Below are 25,456 nucleotides of genomic sequence, written 5' to 3'. Positions count from 1 at the left end.
GATTTGCGTGATTTAATGAACGGCGCTTCTCAAGTACGCCAACCGCGCGTTCAGTTAGTTCCAAAGCGAGGAGTCAATCGAGCGACTTGGGTTACCTCCGAACGAGCGCCGCGTAATGAGTTTTCCGGATGGATGGCTCGGCATAGGGGACGATGATTTATCATCGTTGTTAAAAGAAACTCGAAAGGAAGGAATGTCGCCGCGGCGCGGCGCGACGGAGAGACGCGTAGGTGTCCGGCAATGAGGAAGTCATACGCAATTTCCAGACGCGATTTCCACTCGTAGAAGTGAACGCGTCGCAAGTTATTCTCGTTACAATTACCTCGCGGGGCACGCCTTTCTCTCTCTCCCCTTCGACTCTGTTGCTCGTTCTCTTTCCTTTCTCTTTCTTTATCTTTCGTGATATTAGCATTTTTTTCGTTCGCGTGTGGCCTACGACACACTTTGTACCGTTTCCCCCGGCGGAACGTGTACGGCACGCACGTTCGGAGTTGCAAGAATCATTACGCGATTCTCGGAGCGCGACGGGGTATTTTTATCGTCATCTCGTGGCAGCTTCCTTTCTTCGCGTCGCGTGCGCGCGGTCGACAATCAGCGACAGCAGTTTGTAAACGTTTTACGAGATATGGACCTTCGCGCGCGGTCGTCTCGAGTTCATTAGCTCGCTCGCGGCGATCGGACCTGTCGGTACTTTCGCGCTTCTTTCTTTTTTATTGTCTTTCTTATCGTTACCTCCTTGAGAGAGGAGGTAGATTGGCGTTCCCGTAAAGAGACCCCGGGAGGGTATTAACGCGTGTTTATGCGCCTCGAGACGGTCCGCGGCGCTCTAATCCCGCAAAGGGAGCCGACGTCGGCCGAACTGTGGCGTCGGCGTGAAAAGGGTACGACAATGGAAGACAGGAAGGGTTGATGGAGGGAAAATAAATAACCGGCAAAGAACGATCCGCTGGCGGTACTGTAATTAACGAAGTCATGCTTAGCCGACCCGAGTCAAGGCCGCTCGACGACCGAGCCGAATTCTTCCCGAGACATGGTTCGATAAAAAGTGCAACGAGAGAAGGAAAAGGAGAAAGAGAGAGATCCAGGGGTCGTGGGTTGAGCTGGGTACGCCCGACGATGTGCTCGCTGGCCGCCACCATCGGCGCGGCGGATAAAATTACAACTTCATTTCAGTTCTGAGGCTTTTTTCACGGTAATTTAACTCTTGATTCCGTGAAAATTAGCGCCGCCGAGAACTCAACGCGCTGTATATCACGTGGCACTGATCATATTCTACACACAAAATAATTGTACACGATCAGGATATTCTACACAAATATTTTGTATATAAAAAAATTGTACGTGGAAGAACTGTGCACAGGAATTATCCTTGAATTAAAAATTGCACACGGATATATTTGTGTAGAATATTCTAATCGTATACAATTATTTTGTGTAGAATATGATCAGTGCCTATCACGTGTACGCGTTCGTTGAGCCGCCTCGCAGATATCCAATCGTGCATACGCCTTCTTCCAACATTCTTTGCGTTTGACGCGAAGAAATGAAAAATACGAAAAACAATTTTACATTTCGAACTGCAGACACACAACTACGCGACTGAGGAGCCGCGGGCGAACGTGCAAAACGCGTTAGAAACACGCGACAATACGAGACAAAGACTTAACGGCACCGGTGATTTTCGCGTTTCGACTCCTGTCGTGTCACGGGCTGAATGATTTACTTCGCGGCGAGCTGAACGAGGAAGTGCGGCGGTTACTTAATGGAAAATGCATATTGTCCACATTGAACGACGTAACACAACACAACACAACGTAACGTAACGTAACGCGGGGCGCCTTGCGCAACGTTAGGAGCGCGGCGAAACCACCGGTGCATATCGGTGTGTGCGCCACGAGGCCCATAAAACACCGCCATTCCGGAAGGATAGGTACGAACCACGATTATTCTATGATTTCAGTATTTATTCGTGATCGGAGGATCGACCCGACAGTCGGAGAACAACTCGATAGATCGAGAGCATTAGATCGTTGAGCCATCGACCACACCTCAGAAAGAGAGAGAAAGAGACCTGTTCAGGGCACTTTTGTTACGAGCTTGTCTATTCTCATCGTACGTAGGATGGCGATCGAGGATGGCTGCGTTTCCGCCATCGTACGCCAGGTGTTTTTAAACCCTCGCTATAGCCGCCGCGCCGTTGCTATCGATGAAGCGTAATGTTTTTATTCCTGTCGCTTGGCCAAAGACCCAAGAAGACTGGCACGTAGCGCAGCTAACCAGCTTCGACGGCCAAACAACTTTCTAGACGTCATAATAACGTTATCGTCATAATAAATTGCGATCGGTAATCAAACGCGGATGGTTCTTGGACTGGAATCGACTTCGAACGAACGTCTATCGCTTTTAATTTATTATTCATTAATCGTACACGCGCGAGACGAAAGAATTTGCATCATCTGTGTCGTGTGCCTGCTACGATTATATCACGCTTTACGCTTTGCATCAGCGTTTAATATCTCTCTATTGAGGAAAGCATCGATAGACGTACAATAACTCATTTAACAACATAGGCCTTGATAAATATTAATTTGCCAATCGTACAGACTACGAACGGTTCGTTCAATTTTATTAACGGGATGATAATTGCCGAGATCAAGTGCATCACCGTAGTTTCTGCGCGAAAATCACTGCGCGACGAGCGACCGGCCGCTCCGAGAGGTCATCACGGGGTCATCATCTAAATCGCGTCAATCTCCCTTCTCTTCCCCCCCCTCCCTCCTTCGTCGCCTCAGAGGGTGCTCACATTGCTCTGTGTAAGTAACGAGCACTTTCGACGCGCCGGCGAAACCGACCCGGCTGTGCTGTGATAGAAAGTATCTTGAAATAAATCACTCGACCGAGATGACGAATCGTGCAAGGTTCTGTCCCATGGCCGAGGCCGGAGCGTACGGTTGGTCGCCGCGCGCTATCGCCCATCGGGGGCCCATCGGGCGAAAGAGAGAGAGAGAGAGAGAGAGAGAGAGAGGGGGGGCAGGCTATCACGGTTAACGGACGCTCGGATCCGGACTCCAAGAATAGAGCGTCTTCGCGCGCGCTCGCGGCGATTCGCCCCACCTGGAATGCCACCGTCGTGTAAAAAGACCCGCGAGACCGATGCGACGCAAGGAAGAATAACTTGAGGCCGCGAGCGCTCCCGGTGATGTCACCGACCGACGTATGTATGCGGCAGACGTGAGCGGTAACGGAGCCGGTTTAAGTGGATTAATTCGTATCTCATCGAGGAATTTGCCGAAGACGAGGAACAGAAGTTCGATGATGATGATGATGATGATGATGATGATGATGTTGATGGTGATGACGACGATGATGATGATAATGATGATGATTCGTGTTTACAGTGTTATAAGCGAAAGAAATGTTCTATTTCCCGAGAGAATAATATAGTAACAAAATCAAAGTTGACTGTTGACTAAAGGTTAAAAGTTTAGTACTTTGATTTGTAGATGCAATTGGACTGCTGTGCGATTATGAAATTAGTGACATAATAATTTCATCGATCGCATTAATACATATATTTATGTGAAAAGAAGAAGGAAAGTAGAAAATAAAAATTGCGATATATAAATTGTTAAATTGATACACCTTTGTGATATTACGTGTCCATTATGTGTTGCGAAATTTATAAGAATTTATAAGAACTTTTTTTTTAATATTATAAATTTAAGATGTTAAAGTTAAAACATACGGGAAAATCGACTGTCAAAAAAGGCAAAGTAATTCGAGATCTCCGTCTTTTTACCTTAATTGTGCATAATTGATGCATTTTTGTAAATTATAATATGGTTCACGTTTTAGTAAAAGTGAATTCGCGCACTTGCGGAGATGGGAGATAATTTTTGTCGTTCCGCGAGGTTTTCTAGATTCCCCGTCCGTAACTTTAACACGCGTTGCAAACGCGATATGTGTGCGGCGCGCGTCCAGGTTCATCCCGGTCTTCCATCCGAGCGACCGGCCAAGGAGAACGTGTGAAAAAGCAACTTCTCACGTCGTAATACCTCCGGCTATCCTGAATACCGGAAAACGAAGAACGGGAGATTGAATTGCCGGCCACGGTAGAAAGGAGGCTTCGATTCGTCGAGTCATTATCGTTCTAGGATTTCTTGACCCAGCGCCTCTGCGTCATCGATAAGGTGATTCGCGCACGGGATGGATGATGATTCGCCAAGTCCCGACCGCGCGCTTGAACCGACTTATTGGCACCGCGCGAGGAGCTGTCTGGAAACATATTTATTATATTTATCGCTCGATCGATTCTTTTCGCGAGAGCAAAGTTCAAGGAAATATTTGTACAACTAACTTCGTGATCTTTTCTTGAACTTTTCATCGTTGTTATAATTACACCGCCTGCCTGACATTGATTTTAGAACCAGACCAGGTGATAAGTAAAATTGCTCTATCATGTCACATTTTTGAGAAAATTAAATTTTAAGGTGCGAAAAATGGCATTTTTAAATAGCTTTAAGCGTAGATAGTTAAAAAATGTGTCGTGATTAAATTTCGACAATGAATTTGTGTTTAGCAGACAAAAACATGTCGGAAATGAGTATTCACATTCGTATTGCGAAAGGTTGATAATGCGATTATTCAAATTGCATAAGCGAATCCGTAAACAAAGTCATGTTTTAGCTATTTTAAATTCAATTTTCTCAAAAATATGATGCGATGTAGTACTTAATTTTATTTACAGACTCGTGTTTAGTGACAACTTATAAGAAGTTGTCTCTCAATCCGGTTTGTGAACTAAAAAAAAAAAAGATTTAAATTTGTCACTGTCGTAACGAAATCGTGCACTATACGTAGAAAGGAGAGAAGAACGACTTCATCGGCTCGTGAAATTATATGTTTTCGACGATCAAATGAATTGTTGCGACTTGTTTAAAGTCGCAAACGCATTTACATCGGCAGTGCCCGATAACCCAATTCCCCGCGAGCCCGATACTAGACTTTATGCCGATTATGCGTGATTCGTGAGCTATGATTTCGCGAAAGAGGCGGGCAAGTCTGTATACGAGATCGGTAGGAAAGAATCGTATCGGTGCTTTTCTCGCCGATCGACCGCGTATGGTGGCATCAATTTGCACGGAGTGTGTTACAGGTTCGCTGCCTCTCTCTTTCGAGAGAGGTGCTAAAAGGTAGGAGGGGGAGGTGGGACGATAAATCTCTTTGTCGATAACACAGAGGTTTAATTTTATTTCGAGAAAAGGTGCTTTTGAAAGTACATTTTCTAATTTCGTTACCTCCTCTATCCTGAATTACTCATTCGAGTCTCGTATAGAATTCCGGCTGTTGCTCAACTATCCCCGCGAAAAAAGGTTTCCATTGACAACCGGCCTTACGCCGATCCGTCGGCACATCCGTCGATTGCGTTATTAGCGCACTTTCGTTTTTCTTCCGCGCGTTATAAAAGAAACGCGGCGCACTTTATTAGTCACGGCGTCGAGCATTAAAAAGTCGCGATGAATCTACACGTAGATGTAGGCCGCCGTCCGGCTGCATGCAACGGTCATCGGACCTGCACCGACGAATATCCGTTAAATTTGCGTCAGACTCGGTCATGCGCCTTGGCCTACACTCGCATTTCGTGCTTTCGAAAGCGACGGTTTCTTTCCCTCGACGGTTGTAGTAGCATCCGTAGCTGCGTACACCAAAACGGACACTGTCGAGATCACAATAAAAAGATAGTTATTTCTCTAATTACGTGTAATCGCCGTTTTTTATTTCACATCCTCGTCTGTCGTCCGGCAGGAGATAAACAGGCCCCGTGTTACAAAACAGCCTTATAGGTGCGAACAAAACGTTCTCTTGACGGAAGCGAGGATATTTAGCGCTGGGGGTTTAAAAGCGAGCGTTTTTATCTCTTCGCTTTTTGAAATACTGAAACGTGTTTATCGCCATTTAGCGGATGCGACGGTCACGCGACTTCTGCATCTCGCCATGAGACTGCCACTCGCATGACTAGCGGTTAGCAGAATGTTTTCAGTTAAAGAGATTAACTGAAAGAGATTAAAGTACCGCCGATTCACGGTGGATTATGATGTAATTACGTCCTGGTTTTTAGTCTCATAAGCGACGTCGAGAGAGCCTTCGGATGCATAAAATTTAACTTGGAGAGCTAGCGAATCGTCGAAGCGACGCCATCGCGTTTACTCTCTCTGCGAATCGCTTTGTATTCACGCGTATCTGTTTACGCGAAATGTAGAATTTGTGCATCATGAGAAAGTGTAATATAGTTATTCTAATAGGGGAGACTGAAATTCGCGTTGGAACAAAAGCAAGCATTGGTACTGCATCCCATTTATGTATTTATGGCGAAAGAAACTATGAAAAACAATCGCAAAATGTCTCTTTATATATAAGTATTATTTTCAAAGTTTTATTTAAATCAAACACAAAGTATCATAATAAAGAAAAAGGAGAAAATCTAACTCAAAATGAGGCAAGCGTTTCCGAGCTTCTCGTGTTAATATTCTTCAGCTAAATTTGCTTTAAATGAGTCGACATATATTTCATTCTTACATATGTTTGATTTTAATCTTTTTATTATAACAAATTACTGTTATTCAAAATAATATCGTATAGTAACAGAAACTTTTCTTTTAACTAATGTGTCACATAAATTTATTCTATCACGCTAAGGAACATTAATATCTATAACGCTAAGGAATATTACATTTCAATTCTTTATTAAATTCTTCACGCCGAGGTAAGGAAACCGTTAAGTTGCAAGATTCAAAGATACGCGGATAATATATCCACGAGATTTTTAAACGTTTTGAAAATTTACTTATCTAGTGTTCAATCAGATTTCTCGCCACTTTTTTATTATACACAATACTTGTTTTATTTAAATAAAACTTTAAAAATGGTAATGTTATGAAAGAAACATTTTGCGATTACTTATTTCTTTCACCATAAATGTTGGTATAGTAGTTTAATCACAACAATTAATTGTTTAATATTTTGAATGACGAAATTGTGAAAACATTAACGAGGGAAATTCTTTCCTATATAATGATATATATATATATATATATATATATATATATATCTCACACTCGGCGCATACCTCTTCGGTATTTCTATCGTAAACGGCGGTGTACCACCATCGTATCCATCGCGATTACATATCCGTCTCGGGTAAAGAAGAAATAAATTCCCGTAAAGAAATCCGCGCCAAAAGGTGCACGCCGCTGCCTTGTTTTGGTAGTTTGCCAATGGGGTTAGTGGGATTTGAGATTTTCGATAGCTCTATCGACCGTCGCCGTCGTCTTAACTCTCGTACGTATGCACGCGTAAGTCTGTTGAGGAGGAATTCACGCACGCACGCATGCGAGCGACACGTAGGTATATTACCCGTGTATCTTTGAATCTTGCAACTCTGACGCTTTCATTATCTCGGCGTGAGGAATTTAATAGAGAATTGAAATGTAATCTCTCGTTAGCGTGGATACATAATTCGTTGGCGACGTTACATGATACGTGGTTCATTACACTGAGCAATAAAAAGTCGATTCTTCTTGTAGATTTTTAGCTGTTACACGAATTCTGGGAATAGAATATCTCTGTCACATCAGAATTTTGGGAAATCTGCTATAGCATAAGCTGCCAAAAATGTCAGTTTTTAGCATTTTTCGATAATTAATAATTTTGAATTGGGATGTGCTACAAACTTTCGCAAGGTTTGAGAAGAAAGATCTAAATTATTGTTATAAGCCTAAAAATTATACCAAACACATGCACACAAATAGTATTATATCTAATCTTACTTAAATTGATCTTATCTAATCTCTGAACCTGTTGAGAGGAGCACATTTAAAAGATAAATTTTTACAAAACATGATATATTTTTATTTTTGAGGTCAGTACAAATAAAAAATCAATTTTTTTAATTTAAAGTGATAAATTTAATATAGTAAAAAAAATTGTAAAATTAAATTGTTTATGTTTGGGAATATGCAATTGGCTATATTTAATTCCTAGAAATTGACTTTAGATTCGTGTTCTACATATAGTAGCAATTCTTTCGAAGTTTAACGTGTCACAGTTTATTACTACAATAATTATCAAAAAATGCTACAATTTTTAACAATTTTCATAGATTTATCAAAATTCTGATATAATGCGGACATTTTACATCCAGATTCGTGTTAAGCAATAAAAAATACATAAGAAATAACTTGTTAAATCTTGTAATAAATTTTGTATTGCTCAGTGCTATCGTCGAAATTATTTTGATAGATATTTACACACACACGCGCACACGCACACGCACACGCACACGCACACGCACACGCACACGCACACGCACACACACACACACACACACACACACACACACACACACACACACACACACACACACACACACACACACACACACACACACACACAGAGCTAATCAAAAGTATCACGAATACAGACAATAGCGATAAAGCATTATCATCTCGTTATTATCATCACTAGATTGTCGAGATCGCGATTTTCGCGCGTGCGGACGACAAACGAAAAATTACAAACGAGTTTTCTCCGACCCCTTTCGTCCATCAGCTCTGACGTAATTTCGGTGGGTGTTAATTTATGCGAACCACAGGTTCGCGTCGCGCGCACAAGGCCGTTCGTCTCCGTTTGGCTCTTCACTCCTGTGAAAGTCGAGATTCGGCTCAAACCTTTGTGTAAGATTAACGGCCCGTTCTGCGTGATAAATCAGGCGCGCATTGTTCGATCGTGCGCGGCCATATTCGGGAGGCTACGACGACAACGACGACGATGCGTCCACAAGTTGGCCTTACGTAACTTACGCCGGTTGTTTAACCCCTAAAATACGTCCCGTTGCCAATTGGCAAGCCTTGGTCACAGCCTTGCCGGTCGCAGCGGTTCGATAACTCGGCGCAAATCGAGGAAATCGTATTTGCCGTCGAGAATTAGCGACATTGTCGATCTGTCATGCCTGTCTGCACTCGCGCCCAACATTTCATTATACATTTGCGATATTGGCGATGGTAATAACACGTTGCGCGACTTAAATGGCGAAACTTGATATCCTTGGACAGAATTCCTTTGTAATTCGTGCGAGTGAGAGGAGTGGGGATAATTGAAAGACCGCGTCCAATCTGAATATCAATCTGAATATCAATCAAATCGAATTAAGATCAACAATGCTTCTTTTACTTTGGAAACTCTAATCTGTTTTTTTTTTTCTGGTGGAGAATCGTATTCTTTACTTCTCTGGTACTTTTGACTTGTTAACGAAAGTCGAGAAAGACATCAATTAGACTAGCGCTGTCGTTGTCAGCGAACTTAATTTTCCCTTTCATTTTATTACATCAGCGGGAATGTTGTCGAAGCGAGTGATGCAACGTCTCAAAGTTCAGCAATTCGCGCAATTTGATAAATATTTATAGCGCCCGCCGCACAAGCTTTGCATTCCGCAAAAATTTATGTAACGTGATATGTGACACTCTGTACATTTCTGTCGAATTGTGATGGCAATTTTAACGCATATACTTCCTGTATTTCGTGGTTGCCAGATCGTGATGTATTACTGCGACGCGTCAAAAGTGTAGCGGCATCAACAGGTCTCGCCACATTCCTGAGAATTTGCACTTTGAATGATTAGGCCGTTATTCGTCAGTTTGTCGCCAATATTATCGAGGCCAATTTACTTCGGTACATCTCCCGGCGTTGCCAGACTCACTTTTCTCGCTTCATTTCTTTGCGTTCCACGCGATCGAAGTCAGTCACCTCGATTATCGGACTGCGCCAATTGGCAACCGACCTGAGCACAACAAAGAGTTAGGGTTTGTATACGGATCACGTAGCGTCAGGAAGAACAGCGGGAGAAAGAGAGAAAGAGAAAAGTCCACGAGATCACTGAGAGATCTTTGCGTTGTGACTTTTCGTACCGTTACTCTCGAGGTTACGCGTACGCGTTACGCGTACTTAAGAGAGTTCGAGCGTCTCCCTTCGTTCGTAAGAAGCGTCCTGGAAAAACAAAAAAAGATCGGTATAATAAAACCGTTTTCGTTAACGCGCGTTCGATTCGACGCGATCGGACAATTTCGCTCGTACATCAATTGGTCGACAAAGTCGCGAACCCCGGGAGAGACTCTCCGTTTCAGAGGATCGCGAGAACGGGATTAGCCGAACGGCTTCTTCAGGCTGCCAGGAGCAGGAGATAATTCCGCGCGGACGATTCGGGACGCGCGCGCACGTGGGTGATTCACGCGTAGCAATTGATTTGGTTTTCACGCGGACCACGCCGCGGACGCGCCTTCTCGATGTAACGTAACATCTTCCGCGACAAATCGCGGCTGATTCATCGGTTACCGTTACGGTGACAACGTTTATGGGCATTCCCGATGAGCGCCTTTTAGTTTTCACAGCTGGCTCTTAATCGCGAAAGACTCGTTGATTATCGCCCGCCGCGACGCGACACTTGCATGGGATGCAATACGTCCTACACGCACCGATGCGAGGTAAAAGAACGAACGAACGAACGCTATAAATATCTGCAGGCGTAATATTTCCTTTCCTCCGCCTCTCGTGCGAGAGTCAACAGACCGGCGGCGTCGCTCATCTCCGTTTTGGGATACGTAACTTCGAACGCAGCAGTTATTCATCGCGAAGCGCCGGGCGACATTTGCGGTCCGGAAGAACCGGATCGAAAGGGACCACTTCGGGAGATTTTTTTTTTTTTTGTAGTTGATACTCGTTTTTTCGGTCTTCGCGGTTCCATCCCAAACGACGCGCCATCGATTTTTGCTCTTTGCGAACCGGGTCAGCAAACTGTGGCGACCGCCGAAGGACGTCGAGGGTGTTCTCCCTTCCCCGTTCCTCCTTCATTCTTCCCTCTTTACTCACCTCCGCGTCCACGTTTTTTTTCCTCTTTGCGCGCAGGATTTGGGAGTCGATGTCCGCTCGCTCGTCCGTGAGCGGCATTAATTTCGAGGGCGATAAAACCGTCCGATTATTGGCATTCGCCTGGCGTTTCCGCGCCTAAATCGGGAGAACCGACTACAATCTTCGGCGACATTAAAATAACGACCGACGCGCGAGCACGATCAACTTGCTTTTGTAATTTGAATTTCTCCGTCGCTATCGCCGATTCCTTTAACCACTTAACGATCGTCTTTTTAACGTGGTGGCTACACGAGAATAATTCCCGAACGATCGTTTGCGTATTCGCCCGCTGTAAACAGACTATTCATTCCTCGTAACTTTATGAGGCATTGAGAAGTAGGAATTCTAATACTGCTATCACGAGAGTATAGGCATATGGAATCAGTATCGGAGGTTTTTTTATTTTATAAGGCCACTTGTTTTAATTCTTATAATTTTTTTACATTTTATATTTTTAATTTCTATTTTTGTATATAACTTGAATACAAATATAAATTTAGAGGAATGAGAAGACCCAGGTGAGAAAAAATGACATTGCCTGCTATTTAAAACCTAATGTACGTAAATATAATTTTTGAATATAAATTTAGGATTCTCTGTCAAAGAAAAAGTAAAAAAGTATTTAAGCAGTGTATAAAATATTAAAAGACAAGTATTAATATAATCTTGTTTATTTTCTACAATGACTTCATCGATGGTTTTACTCGGTTTATTTGCGCCTATTAGGTAAAGATTTTGAGGAGAATCGATCGGACTAGACCATATTTCAAACATCGACAGCAGGAAGTCGCTGATCGATCGAGCAGAGATAAACGATTTAGATCGAGCGGGCCAATTTCGATGTCCGCATTCGTGACTTCCCGCAATTTCTGATTTGTTAGTGGCGCCGTGTAACTAATTAATCCATTTCCGATTTTGACGATCCAATTAAGTAGCCTGACACATGTGTTTTACGTGAAAAAATTGTCTTAAAATAATTAGAGTAAGATACGTTACGATGATACTTGCGATAAGCAAAAAGCAAGTACTAACCAGTTTAAGATACTTTACGTCAGAGTCAGTAGATATATTTATTGTGAAATTATATAAAATTTCGTAAATTTGCATTTTTCAATGTGAATTAATGCTACAATACGAATAATATGCTTCGGTTGTTAGTGAAGAATGAATATTTGATTTTAAAATTGTTTATGCATTTAGGAACAATTTTCAATTGAGGCTTGCTGATGAACGACGCATTCTAAGAGAGAAAAAGTAGTTACAATTACCATAATTTAATCATAATTTATAGTAATTTTTGATATCAACTGTACACAGAAGAAAAGTAATATAGCCAGTAACATATGTAATTGCGGACTGCCAACTACATAAAATACTCATTACAATAATATTTACTGTTAATGCAAGTACAATGTTGATACTGCAATAGCATATATTATTGTATTGAGTATATCTGTAGTTGTCAGCCCGCAACTACATATCTTATTGGATATATTAGATTTTTTTAAGTGTATATTTATAGTTATATTTATAATTATAGTCTTAACCATACAAATTGTAGCTATTACTTATTATTACTACGTAAATAGTATGAGCGAATGTTAAAGAAATAGTTATTTTTACTATAATAGTGATTGCATTTTTACTGCATGAAAATATGTTAATTTACTATTTATATCTTGACGCTCTACTATATTAAAATTTGAAATTATTATAATTTATAATGAAATTTTTTGATACTTGGTAAAATTACAAACATATTATTAATATTACATTATAATAGTAATAAATATAAAAATGGTGTGTACTTTTAATCATAATTATTTTATTACAAATATAGTCAGTTACCAATAGTCACAGATACCAAACATTTTTCTCTCATTGCAACTTTCCAAATATATCTGCTGCGATTTTCTGAGAGGAGATTCGATTCCTCGAAATCGAGAGTGCGTTCTGCGACAGACGCGATCGGAAACGTGGGGAAACATAGAATTTCATGGGGTGCTTATCGGCGATTCTCGAGAAGAGCACGTAGAACGCGAAATAATGCGCATCGGCACGCGACGATAAGGCACGAGTCGTTACGGGCGCGCAAGCGAATGCGGCGAATTCGCGATACCTTTATTTGCGCCGGACCTCGGAATGCGTCAAGAATAAAAAAGGACAGACGCGAGGTCCAGCTCATACTTTTCACATTTGCATCCCAGGTATTTTAAAGAGTAGCGTACAGATGAAAACAATTTATTCCTTTGCAACTTGTAATGGCGTCCCTCGAAGGAAAACACATATGTATTATTTTTCTTTCCGAAAGGATTTAAATATCCTCTCGTGTCGAGGAAAAAATTATCGAGCGTGATATCTCGGGGGGGTTCGCCCGAGCAAACGTTCTTGGGTGACTATAACTCGGGCTACCGCGACGCGTTCACTCGGCGCGTTCTCACACATACGCCGAGGGGGATTTTTGTCGAGTGGCCGAGCATAAAACTAAACTTTCACGCGAATCACCGGCGCGGCGTAGTCGCCGAGCCGAGTCTTGTCTTGAGCTGCGCGCGGCCTTTATCGTTCAGCGTGAAGCGGGCGGGCGAGCGCACAGCCGGCCTCCTTCGCTCCGAGCGCGAGGCACTACGTATGATATTTAACCTTCTCCGTGAACGCCCCGCGCTTGCAAAACAGGCCCGTTCTCGTTTCCTCCGGCTTCATTTTCCTCCTTTTCTCGTCTAAGATCCTTTGCTCGGTCATGCGCCGGGTGAACGACTCTCGAGCGAGCGAGCGCGAGCCAGCGAGCCAGCGGGCGCGGATCGGCGTTACGATCGAATTAGCCCTTTGTGTATCCCGAGTCGTATTATCCGAGTCGTATTAGTCGCGTTGCGAAGCGCCGTGCGATTTCTTGTCGCGATTTAGGACCCTACGCGAAGGAAAAATCAGTTCAATAACCCTTTGATGCTATTGTACCTCCTGATCGTTAAAAATCAGATCAGATATGCCTAATATCGATTTAACTCAATCTATTAATTACCTTGGAAGATTTTTATTTTTTCGAAATATCTTATTGCTGTCTAATGATGTTTAAGTACATGTAAGGGTCACTTAATTTTTATGTTGTAAAAGTTATGAAGATTAGTGACAAATGCAAGCTGGTGTATAAAGGCCTGAAAAACAAAGTTGTGTATTAACCGTCAAAATTTTTTGAGCATCCAAAATGAATATACTTGGTAAGTGATAAAGTCATCGTTTAGCGATTATATCAATGTAAACACTTCAACGTCATTTCATCGTTTTACATTTCGCCGCTGCGTAAACAACGAGCTCTCTCTTTGAGGTGGTAGTTATACTAGCTGCATCATTTGCAAACCAAATAGAACTGGGCTCAAAGGAGCGGATGTTGAATTTCTCGGACGGAAGCTTATCTTGCCGATGCCGCCCCTGACGCGTACGATCTTACGGCTGCGTTAACGGAATAGCGGAAAATTACTCTCCCGCAGCATCCGCTTTACGAGTATCGTATTTCATGGGGAGTGTTACGGAATGGAATGTTATACAATCTCGCGCGTCATGTAATCAGCGCCAATATACAGATAAAAGAAATATGGAACAAAGGGGATTGTAGCGAAGAAGCGATTATCTAAGATTAAACTGTGACTTCCAGTTCTGTTGCTTCTAACGATATCGTGATTAGGACGAATGAGAGAGAAAGAGTTTATACAATTCTGCATTTTTCGTCTAATTGACATAATTGTGAAATAATTTGAAAGTTAAGAAACCTAAATTTATGTTGATAAAAACAATAATTGATATAAGATCACGATATATATTACACAATTAAAATTGAGAAAAGGGGCCAACCGTCAGCAAATCACGGAGAGAATTTTCTCTTAACATTTATCCTCAAAATCTGATAATTGTGGGATAATGTATAACCTCGAGGAATTTTATTATACTTTTTAGTAAAATTTACTAAAAGTATAGTGAAATTTACTTTGCTTTTAGTACAGTATACTGAAAGTATAGTCAATTTTACTAAAAAGTATAGCAAAATTCCTCGAGGTCATACATTATCCTAGATTTTGAGAGTAAATTTTAAGAGAGAAATTCTCTCCGTGCAGGATCTCAAATAATATGTTTTATAATACCATTTTCTAATTTTTTGTATAATTTATACTTATAGGTCTTATAGATACGTGTTAGCAGTACTGATTTAATGTAATTGTGATATTATTATTCCGGTTTAATTTAAGAGCTGCGTTTCAAGACCTAAAAGTAATGGCGCGCAGTCCAAAGAATTAGAAAATGCATATATAAAAAAAATTACGTAAGAAATCTTAATTGAATACCAAGATCCTGCTATAACCATTATCAACTTTTTCAATCAATTTTAATTGTACAATTAGTTATTGTACAATTAGTTTTCTATGACGACTTGTGTAGTTAACGTAATGCGATGTAGATAGAACTTTACGTGGCTTTAACGCGCGCGCGCACACGCTTTGCAGCAGCCAGTCCTTCCTAGCGGGGAGGACTTTTATCATTTTTACCCGATCAGCCGCATTCCGTAGGCGAACCCGAGCCGCTTCACACGAGGAGACTCCTTGCGGTCGGCGCAGCGGAACTTATCTCGTCGACGTTTGCGGCCGGATAACCGCGAGTGTTACGACATCGCGCACACGTGATATTCCCACCCCGTTCCGCATTCGGGAGGGAGATGACAAGCGATCGGTCGAGTGTAATCAACAAGCGCTAACGAGGTACGACCTTGGTACGCCGATGATCGTATCTATGCCTAATGTAAGACGATCCCGTGCGTCAGTCGGATTTTTCCGTGCTCTATAGGCTTTCGCAGTTTTCCTCGAACGAGACTTACCTCGTGATCGAGAGCTTTCGGAAGCTTTCGCTTAAGAATACACGCGATAAGACATTTGACAAATTTTGCTGACATCTAGTGTCATTGAAGACCTCGGGTGAATTTTTTCGCGAGAACTTTCTTGCGAATCGTGTCTCGAAGAATCTCGAAATCCGTGGAATGCGAGCCTTGGAGGCGCGATATAAGTTGGGTCATTGTCGACGCGACCTCGGGGCGAAGAAGTCTCGGTGTTTACGGGAAGCTGTCTTTTCCTACGCGCGCGCGCGCGGAACTTGGCCACAAAGAGAAGTTGGCGCGCGACATCAAGGATTTCGCGAGAGCACGCGCTCTCGTCGCGAAAGTTACGCTGTGTAGATTCCACCATGTACGCGACCCTGAAGCGGTGCGCGGCATCCAAATGCCTGCTTAAGAGGAGAGCTCTCATCGTCGTCGTCTTCTTCTGCGCCCGTGCCTTTGTTCGAGCGTGACATCCGTGAAGAATCGGAAGCTGGGAAGGAGGGGTTTCGGGCCAAGGGTCAAGCGAAGCGCGCCGCGTGGAAAACGAGCTTGCCTATAAAATTACCATTCCGGTGCCATTCGACGTCTCCCTACCGACCCATCGTCGTCCACCTCGTTTTCTCCTCCTCCCCTTCCCCACCGAAGAAAGAGAGAGAGAGAGAGATTTTATTTATTTAGCTGTGATCTCCGAGCGAGCGCGATTGTTCCACGGGGAAACGAGACGATCGCAGATCAATCGGGCGATCACGATTCCGAGACTTTTTCGACGATGCTTTTGTGCGTTCGGAACGCACATCCCCCTCGTAATATATCTCGTAATAGTATCTCCGTAATACATGCATCCTTATACAGCGCGGAACTTTTAGGAAACTTTGAGAAAATTATATAGTTTCTTCACCGTAGTTAGTTACGTAGTTTTAACTACAATTTTCTTAAAGTTATTTGCTACGGGATTATATAAAATTTAATATGTATTGCATAGAGAGATGATAACGCTTTTGCAAATTGCCGCCCGTAGCGATTTGTAGCGAAAAGAGTTAAGTGGAACTCTCTGTCCAGATCGCACAATGTAACGATCGTGTGACTTCATCTCATCAGCTCGGAGTCGCGGGGCTGACTCCTCGCTTGTTTCATCACAGCAATAAGAGTAATCGATCCGTTTCATTGATGTCACGATCGCGTGACTATGTGCCAAACCGGCTCTTTACGTGTTAGGAACGTGTATCTTTAATCGCGAGGTATGCCCGCGTCAGCTGTAATTACAGTGAAAGGAACAGAGACATGTATAACTATATGAGCTTAATATAACATTCCAATAATTCTTTGTCGTCGCTATGTATGATCGATAATACCTAGCGGGAATTTACGAGTGACAGCCCAATTATTGGGCCATTACAAAGTCAACGTCAATTCCATCCGCCGCATCCTATATACCAAATTATGCGACAATTATTAAAGAAAATTGCGAGGTACGATTTGTCATTTTTAAGCGAATAAATTATTATAAAACGCAAAGAAAGACGCACGAAGCTTGTAGCTCTGTATAATACAAACGACTCTACAGCTAGAGAGGGAGGAAGAGGGAGAGAGAGAGAGAGAGAAAGAGTTTTCAACGTCAATTATATTATTTATTAAGTACAAGAGCCGTCATTAGTCTGTCATTTAGTTTTATTTAATTTTCTAACGCGACGACATCCTTCGGTAACAAATTCTCAAATACACATTTGGTACACTCGTCGACTGTTAGGCAGTCCTTTAACGGCATCACGTAATAAGTTACTATTCCACTGCGACGTTCAATTACGTTCAATTATGTATTCATGAGCATCATAAAGGCTTCGGCTATGAGACACCATTAATCGAATAGTGAAACATACACGCACACGTTCCTTGTCACGTGTAAAGAGACAAAACAACCGCTACGCGATACCCAGCGCACTTTTTCTCGGTGTAGGTTCTCCTGGCGAGAGAGTCAACTGCGTATCAAGTGCGTGCATGCGTGCGTGCGTGCGTTGCGTAATGCGGCACGCACGTCGCGGTCTTGCGACACAATGGCGCTAACGAGCGATGATCGACCCACGGTGCTTTTGTAAGTATCCGCTTGATTCGCGGCAACGCATTTAACTCGCCAGCCGTCATTCTCTCGGCCTCGACGACGAGGCATTCCCATTCGTTTTCGACGGAACCACGCTCGTGTATCCGATCGTAACGATGAGGAAGCGCGGTGAAACGATCCTTGACACGCGCAAGCCTGTCTCGGAAATAGAGAATAGTCATTGTCGTTGTGACGCTTATGGTGGTATATGCCATTTCGAGGTGCCGGTAGGGTATGGAGAAGTCGCTCGAACCTAGCGAGTTGCTCCTCTCCACAGAGGAGAATTGTGCAGCTAACAATAAGTGGAATCGTGAAAAATCGGGGTAGCGTTTCTCTCGCTGGCGAGAGACGCGGTGAGAGATTTACGTCGCACTGCTGCCGCTTCCAGGCTAGGCTGACTCTTTCCGCTTTCGAGCCGCGTAACGGCCTCCTCGCGCCTATTGAAACAGGTCCTCGCCGCGTCGTATCTCGAGAGCAGATCTCACGGGGTATTAACCTGGAACGAGATATAATTTTAGGCAATCCGTGGGATCGCCAAACGGACGCGTCGCGCGTTGCTCGTAAATTTGCGCGCGCCCCCGACATGTGATTCCCGCGGGTTCTCTCCCTTCCCCCGATTAGAAAGGCCTCTCGCGTGAGCGCGACATGCACGTGTGCTGCCATCAGCTATATACACCAAGAGGTCACGACGCCACTTGTCATCGAGATGACACGCGGGACGCCCGAGCGTGCCTCACCCCCTTTCCTCCGCCCTCTCGCTGGATACGCGGAGATGGAGAACCGTGACTTATTCTCCGCGACTGATCTGCTCTGCATCTGCTCTCGTTTCGACACTCGCGTCTCAAGCTTAAAGGTACTATCCGTTTGTTAAGGAGGGAATTTATCACGGTTTGTGGGATAATCGCGTTCCACTTCGAACGCCTCCGATAGAACGCAAGAATCGAAAATAAAAGGCCGTTATAATTATCAAGTCCGTATTCATTATACGTTTAGTACTTTCAACATCGATTCGTACCCGAGTAATTACGCCGTGCTGGCCGCCATTGCTCCAACGATATGCAATTAATCTCCCGTCAAAACCAGTCTCGTAGAACAGCTAGGCTTGAGTATCTTACTTTCTACACGCTCGCACAGCTACCTGCAGTAAAATTAGATACATTATCTTCCGGGCATTTTTCGAACATCCAGTTTTCACAAAACAACACTGTATGTCGTCCGCGAATAACTGTGTAATAAGCAACGCGACGTGTCACTTATGCAAATGTCAGAGTCTCTTTTCTAAGTTGCGGCGCGTGACTTTATCCACTAAATGCGTAAACAAAATTAAAAAAGTTAAGTGAGTTAAGTGAGTTAAGTGCAGGAAACAAATTAAAATAAGACAGAAAATGGTACAGCTTTGGATTACAGAATCGTTAGCTTCCTAGACTCGCACTTCACGAGGATGTCTCTTTGTTACGCTAGTAACTTCGGGTGAAGAGACATCTTAAATTGTGGATTCAGCCGCGACTCTTCTCGCCCGAAACTTTCATGCTCGATTAACGCGGAATCCAAGTTTCTCGGCGAATACCGGATCACCTACCTTTCGTGCTCGTGAACTCTGCCGACCAATTATTGTTTATTGTCGAACGACAGTTCTTACGCGCCTTATTCACTACGACGAGAATCGCGGCTGATCACGCTGCTCGATTCACATCAATTAAGTTAATGCTCGCTTTAAGAATCCGGGAACTAATGGTGGGACGTATTGGATGCATCTGTCGCAGGACAGACGAGGGATACGGCGAAACATCCTGTGACCTACATGTCGAGTCCTTTGTGTTGTCGGTTGACAGAACAGGATTGACAGAATTGTTGCAGTTTCTATTTTACAAAGTGACATATAGAAGCACCTTGCCGTTGAGTTCTTTGTCAGATCGAAAATTCTCGTTTCGAGTATGTAAAGACTTCGTGAAAGCGAGCTCTATCGATGGATTATTCTGCATCAAGTAAAAGGAATCATGGACGCGAGATGCGCACTTCTCGAGAAGAGAAAAAAAGAGTGCAGGAGTAGAGGACGAATTGTTGCGTAAGGTTGTGCAATCGGTTAACGAGCAGCGGACGCAACTGGAACGAATTTCTTCGTTGGTAGCGACGTTAGTTCGCCGTCGCACTTGTTGCACAATAGATTTGCATCCGTGAGATAGGCAGGAGATAGATAGGATGGAGGAGGAGTGGGAGGAGGAGGAGGAGAAGAGCAGCGGCGGCAGCAGCAGCCAGCAGCAACTCGCCGATGAGAGACGGCGACGTCGTTCCTCTCCGCGTGCTTAGATATCCGCTAATTTCTTTAATTACCGTGGTCGGGCGTAATTAATGGTGGCCGGGGAGTAAGTCGCTCCGGTTTCCGCGTTGCGCGGACTATGTAATGAGGTAAACTCCTCTCTTCCATCGACTATTTGCTGCTCCGGGCTGAGAGCAGGGCTGACGCGGAAATTGCGAGGCTCGCGCGCAAAGAGACAAGCCTCTCATGTACCTCGGTTGTTTTCTCAGCGAGACGCGCGTCCGATAACGAGGATCCGTAACAATGTGTCCCGCGGCTTGTTGCTCCGCGGTATTAGGAGCAATCGGCGTAGAATTATTAATGAACGTTGGGCGTTACGATCGTGACGTCTCGATGGCAGCCTCGTTAAATCGCCGAGTTGTATTCTACCGCGATAATCACCGCGAGGCCGCGCGAACTTGTCTATTTGTACAATTTATTTTATATGCGCGCCCATGATTACAAGTTGTCCGGGGATTATCCTGCGCGAGGTGCGTGCCGAGAACGCGTTCCTAACTGCGACGACCCAGGAAACACAGCGGTCGCACACACAATGTCGTCCGCGTGTGCGAATGTCGATGACCCTCGAAGGCAGAAGGCAGAAGTGAGGAGGTGGATGGCAGGAGCGCGAGGAGATAGAACGAGAGAAAGCGGGAGAAAGAAAATAGCAGGAGAAGATGAAGCGAGAGCGAGAGATGCTTAGAGCGAAGAGGCGAATATATCCTCCGAAGAAGGAGGAGCGGCGGAGACAGAGAAAGAAGAGGGTTCGCCCTGGTCATATGAAGCGGGGTCGTCGGACCCCGATTGACCGACCGACCGATTGGCCAGTCAGCATGTTTAGCACTTAGGAGATCTAATGGATTCCTCAAAGGACGACGATGACTACGATGGCGGTGGCGGCGGCGGCGGCAGTTAGCTCTCTCGCGTAACGCCGGCGTCAGCGCCGATTTCCTGGTGCGACTTCGCGCAACCGGCAGTTAACGCGCGTCTGACCCCTGAGGGGTCGTTGATCCTCCGCGCTACGTGCGGTACATGCAGTTTTAATGGGCCCGCAGGGAGATTTGAGAGACGCGCCACGCTCCGTAAATCCGCGCGCTCGTGGGAACGGGACTTTCCTTCCCGGTCGAAATTCACTGGTACGTGTACACGCGACCGTGAGTCGGGACAATTGGATACAATGACAGGGAATTTGATATTTAATTCAAGATTTCGACGAGTCACATCGCCAATCCGCGTCTCATCAACGCCGTAAATCGAATTTAATTTAGTTTTGCGCGCGCGCCTTCGAGTCTCCTTCGCTACGCTAAAGCAATTTCTGCTCGAGCCATCAGATAACTCGGAACCGCTCATTGTGCTCGGGCGTAGCTGCGGTCTATAATTCTTACCGCCCGGGGACACGTCGAAGTTTCTACGATAACGCATGTACGTACGCGTACGTTACATACCGCACTTTCTTGTATCTTAATTACGTTTGGACAATAAAATCCGGCTGGCGTTTCCCAGGAACTGTCCGAGGTGATTTTTGTCCCCCTCTTCTCCCCCCGCGACGTTAGGCACGCAAGAAAGAAAGGCAAGAGAGGAGATCCTGCGCAAGATAGCGAGAGCGCTCGCCAAGGTGCGCGCACATAATCGTTCGCTGTTGCACCTGTGACCGTGCAAAACACATACACACCTATGCATATGTGAATACAGCGACATAATCTCTCTTGAGAGACGCTTTAATATGCGCGTCTCGAGTCATACGCACCCATACGAAGCATTCGCGAGAGACGCTACGGAGAAAGTATGTACTTTCTACAGCATCCGCGGGACTACCGTGTTAAGTCGTTGTCGAGACGCTTCCGTTTTTACGCGGGGCTCTCGAAAGAATCCCGCGCGTAAGAATTAAACCGCATGTCGTGCATTCTCGACGAAGTCAAACCCGATTTTTCCCTAACGGACGTATGGGTGCATCAAGTAGCTTTGATCTTGTTCAATTATTATTTTTTTGTACGACGGCCAAATTAATGCGCCGAGTCGTGATACAGGCCTAAGATTTGCACTGACACGAAAAATATCGGTGAGAAACGGTACCCACAAATAATAACTACCATGCCGCTGCTCAAAAGAAGCAAACATCGTGAAAGTATTGTTGTGTCACTAAATATTGAGCGTAAGGTAATGCTTGTGGCCAGTCGCAGCCGGTGGTAGAACGAAAGTAAGCGATTAAGGGCCCGTGTACCCTCCGACAGAAAGATCGATCTGGGCCGATTTAGGTCGGTGCCGCGAACAAGGTAAACAGGAAAAAGGGTCAGTCGAATCGGAAAGTCGCGCGAGAATCGAGAGATTCTCTTTATACGTACACACCTCCCGCTCGAGATGCTCCAAAACCGTTAAAGCGAAATCGGCCGATTCGCCGTGAGTCGAATTCACTCATCAATACACTCATGGAAACGGCGGAGTTGCCTTGATCGCGGAGGCAACGACAACGATCGAGCTTTCCTTCGATATGGCGGCGGTGTCACTCTTCGTGGTTCGGAGAGCTCGTTAAGCGCTCGCTGGCACTCGATGATTTTCGTGGAAGGAAGACTAAGAGAGGGGGGAGAGGGGGAGAGAGAAGAGAAGAAGAGAGGAGAGGAGAGGAAATCGCGCGCGCGCGCGCTATCCTCGCCGGCCACCGCGGTCGGTTTGACTCCTGGGGCGTAAAATTGGGACCCTCGCCACCGTGGACTTGAACGGTAGTTTCCTTTCCCTGCTCTTCTGGGCAGTTCTCTTCACCCTTCTCGGAAGGCCTCAGGCTTCCTGGGGGTCGTGAGTGCGCGCGCGCGCGCGGATTAGACCTCCTCGGAGAGGCCGCTTTCTTGCCGCGCGCAGGTATGCCGGCGGACGCTTGATGATGTTAACGTCGCAAAAAGGGCCCGAGTTGCTAGAGATCCATCTTCGCTTCTTACGGAAGCCATGGGATGTCGTTAAAAATCAGTAGAGGCTCGCGATCCAAAGGATGAGGATAGGAGGTAAGATTAGCCCTGTTTCTCGGTCCCCCGCATTCTGAACGCAATCCAGTTTTGTACCGGGATAAATCTCTTGGCGGATCTAATGCGATTCGTCTGCGAATACGTGTCGCGGCTTCCAGAATCCGGCGTTCACCTTTTACAACCTGCGATTCACACGAATACCTTGCGAGCGACGTAAGTGGAATTTGCGAAATCGCTAGTGAATTTTAATGAAACGTAAACCGTTGCTTTTCGGGAGGAAACCAGTGGGATGCCCGCGGCAAGCCGATGGTAATGATAGACGCGCGAGAACCGCGAAGGCGAAGGGGAAGCCGGTAGAAGAGTCGTGATGATGTTTTGCTAGCTGGGGGTCATCCTTAGAGGCGAGGGCTCCCACATCCTCAAAGCCGCCGGGCTTAAATGTGCTCTCTTGGCTACCGCTCGGATGCACTTTCGTGCATCACCACATGAAGGCGGCGGAGATGAGGGGGGCGTTTCGCGACCACGCGCGCTCGTGAAAAGCCGCGATCGTGGAGAGGATCGCGAGGAAAAGGGTGGCCATTAGGCTATGGCTACGCGCCGCCGTCTTTAAGCCGCCTTAAGCACGGCACGTCGGGAAGAGGAGTTTGCTAAATTAAAGACCTCGCAGACTATTCAGCACACACCGCTCGTTCCGCGGCGCAGCAGAGTCGCGCCGTACGTCGCGCGATTTTTGATCAGCGGCGGTAAATTCTTTCGATAGCAGTTAGTCGTGCCCGAGCCGATACTTCCGTTGTTAATTTCGCATCGGATACGATACACCCGTCGAACTGAATCGCGAGTTCTCCTCCGATAATACGTTCCGTTTTTTTACGCGTCGCGAGGAATGCATCGAGACGTAATAACCGCCCTTCTCGTTGCTTAACGAACCGCTTGAGACGCGATCAAAGTGAGAAGACGCGATGGCGCGTATCTTATTTGAAAGTGTTCTTATTATATGTGTTATATCCATTCCGTTAATCACTAGACGAGTAACTTAATTGTCGTTGTAAACTAACGTCTTCCTGTGCCGTAAGCAAAGAGTGACTTGCGAAAGTGCAACGTGTAAGATTTGATTTCTTATGTGGCGTACGTCGCATGGAAAATCGATAAATTGTATTTAGAATTAGAGACGGTTGAAATATTGCAGTTCGCCGCTTCGACGAGCGAGAAATTGCGGACGGCGGCGGTCCGCTACCGACGATTTCTCCGCGGAAATGCAAAGTAACGTCGCGAGCCGCACGACGAGTACACATTAATTCCCACATTGGGGCAGAACCCTGCGGGGATGTTCCGCCGCGCGTTCGAAGTAGCGCCCGACAAACTATAATGGTAATATAGGAAAACATGGTGCTCTTATAGGGAAACGCATATCTCCAATAAGATCTGCGGTACGCTCGGATTGATTGAAATTACATTCTCCCTCCAGAATAAAATGTTTGCTGTAGCGGAATGTAACGTAGCTTTTTTTCAGCTTTTCTAATCGCTCGACGATATGCGATGACACTTTGCCGCGGAATGATGTGTTATGAATTATTCCTCGAGAGAAATGAGTTTTTACAGAAATGCTGATGTGTAACGAAATTATCGACATTACAGGTTCAATTTTTCTTTCAATCGGCTTTACAGAATTGAAATTTACATGTTTCACACGTACATATGAATAAATATCAGGCTTAAAATGAAAAAAAAAAAATTATACACACACACACACACACACATATATAATATATTGATAATTTTTCGAGATGCCAAATTGTTAGTTCTATCGATGAACATGCCACTTACACGCATATGATTTACAATACATATAATTTACATTACATTATTTTTAAATGCACTGCAGAATTTTTGTATGAAGCAAATATTTACTTTGACAATTTTAGACGTTGTATGGGATTAAAAATAATTAAACAGATCTAAAGTATCCGTCAAATTTGATCGAGATCAATAATGTAGAGTCATTTGTTTATCTTTGTTCATGAAAATGTTTGCTTTAAAATACAAGTTATGTAGCTTATATGTACAAATGAATGATATCTCGGGGTTTGAAATAGATTTTAATCGTAATTTGACGAATATAGTCTTATTCCTCAGTCTATTCTGAACCGCGGGATACCATTCATTTGTACGTACAAGCTACATAACTTGTATTTTAAAGCGAATATTTTTATGAATAAATAAACTTTAAAAAATGTTTTGCATTTTTTATGTTCATCTAATTGTCCTCGCGTTTATTTGTGTACGTACTTTAAACGTGT

At 44.4% G+C, this 25,456-nt stretch overlaps 1 protein-coding gene across 1 annotated transcript in view; it reads left to right on the top strand.

The window, feature by feature from the left end:
* LOC105839087 (serine/threonine-protein kinase 17B) overlaps positions 1 to 25,456 on the top strand; it is a 124,751-nt gene that overhangs the window by 48,665 nt on the left and 50,630 nt on the right. The gene's annotated exons all lie outside the window — the stretch shown is intronic.

This window comes from Monomorium pharaonis, chromosome 2 (genome assembly GCF_013373865.1).
Source record: "Monomorium pharaonis isolate MP-MQ-018 chromosome 2, ASM1337386v2, whole genome shotgun sequence".
Classification (NCBI taxonomy): Eukaryota; Metazoa; Arthropoda; class Insecta; order Hymenoptera; family Formicidae; genus Monomorium; species Monomorium pharaonis.
This window is presented reverse-complemented; position numbering and strand designations above follow the sequence as displayed.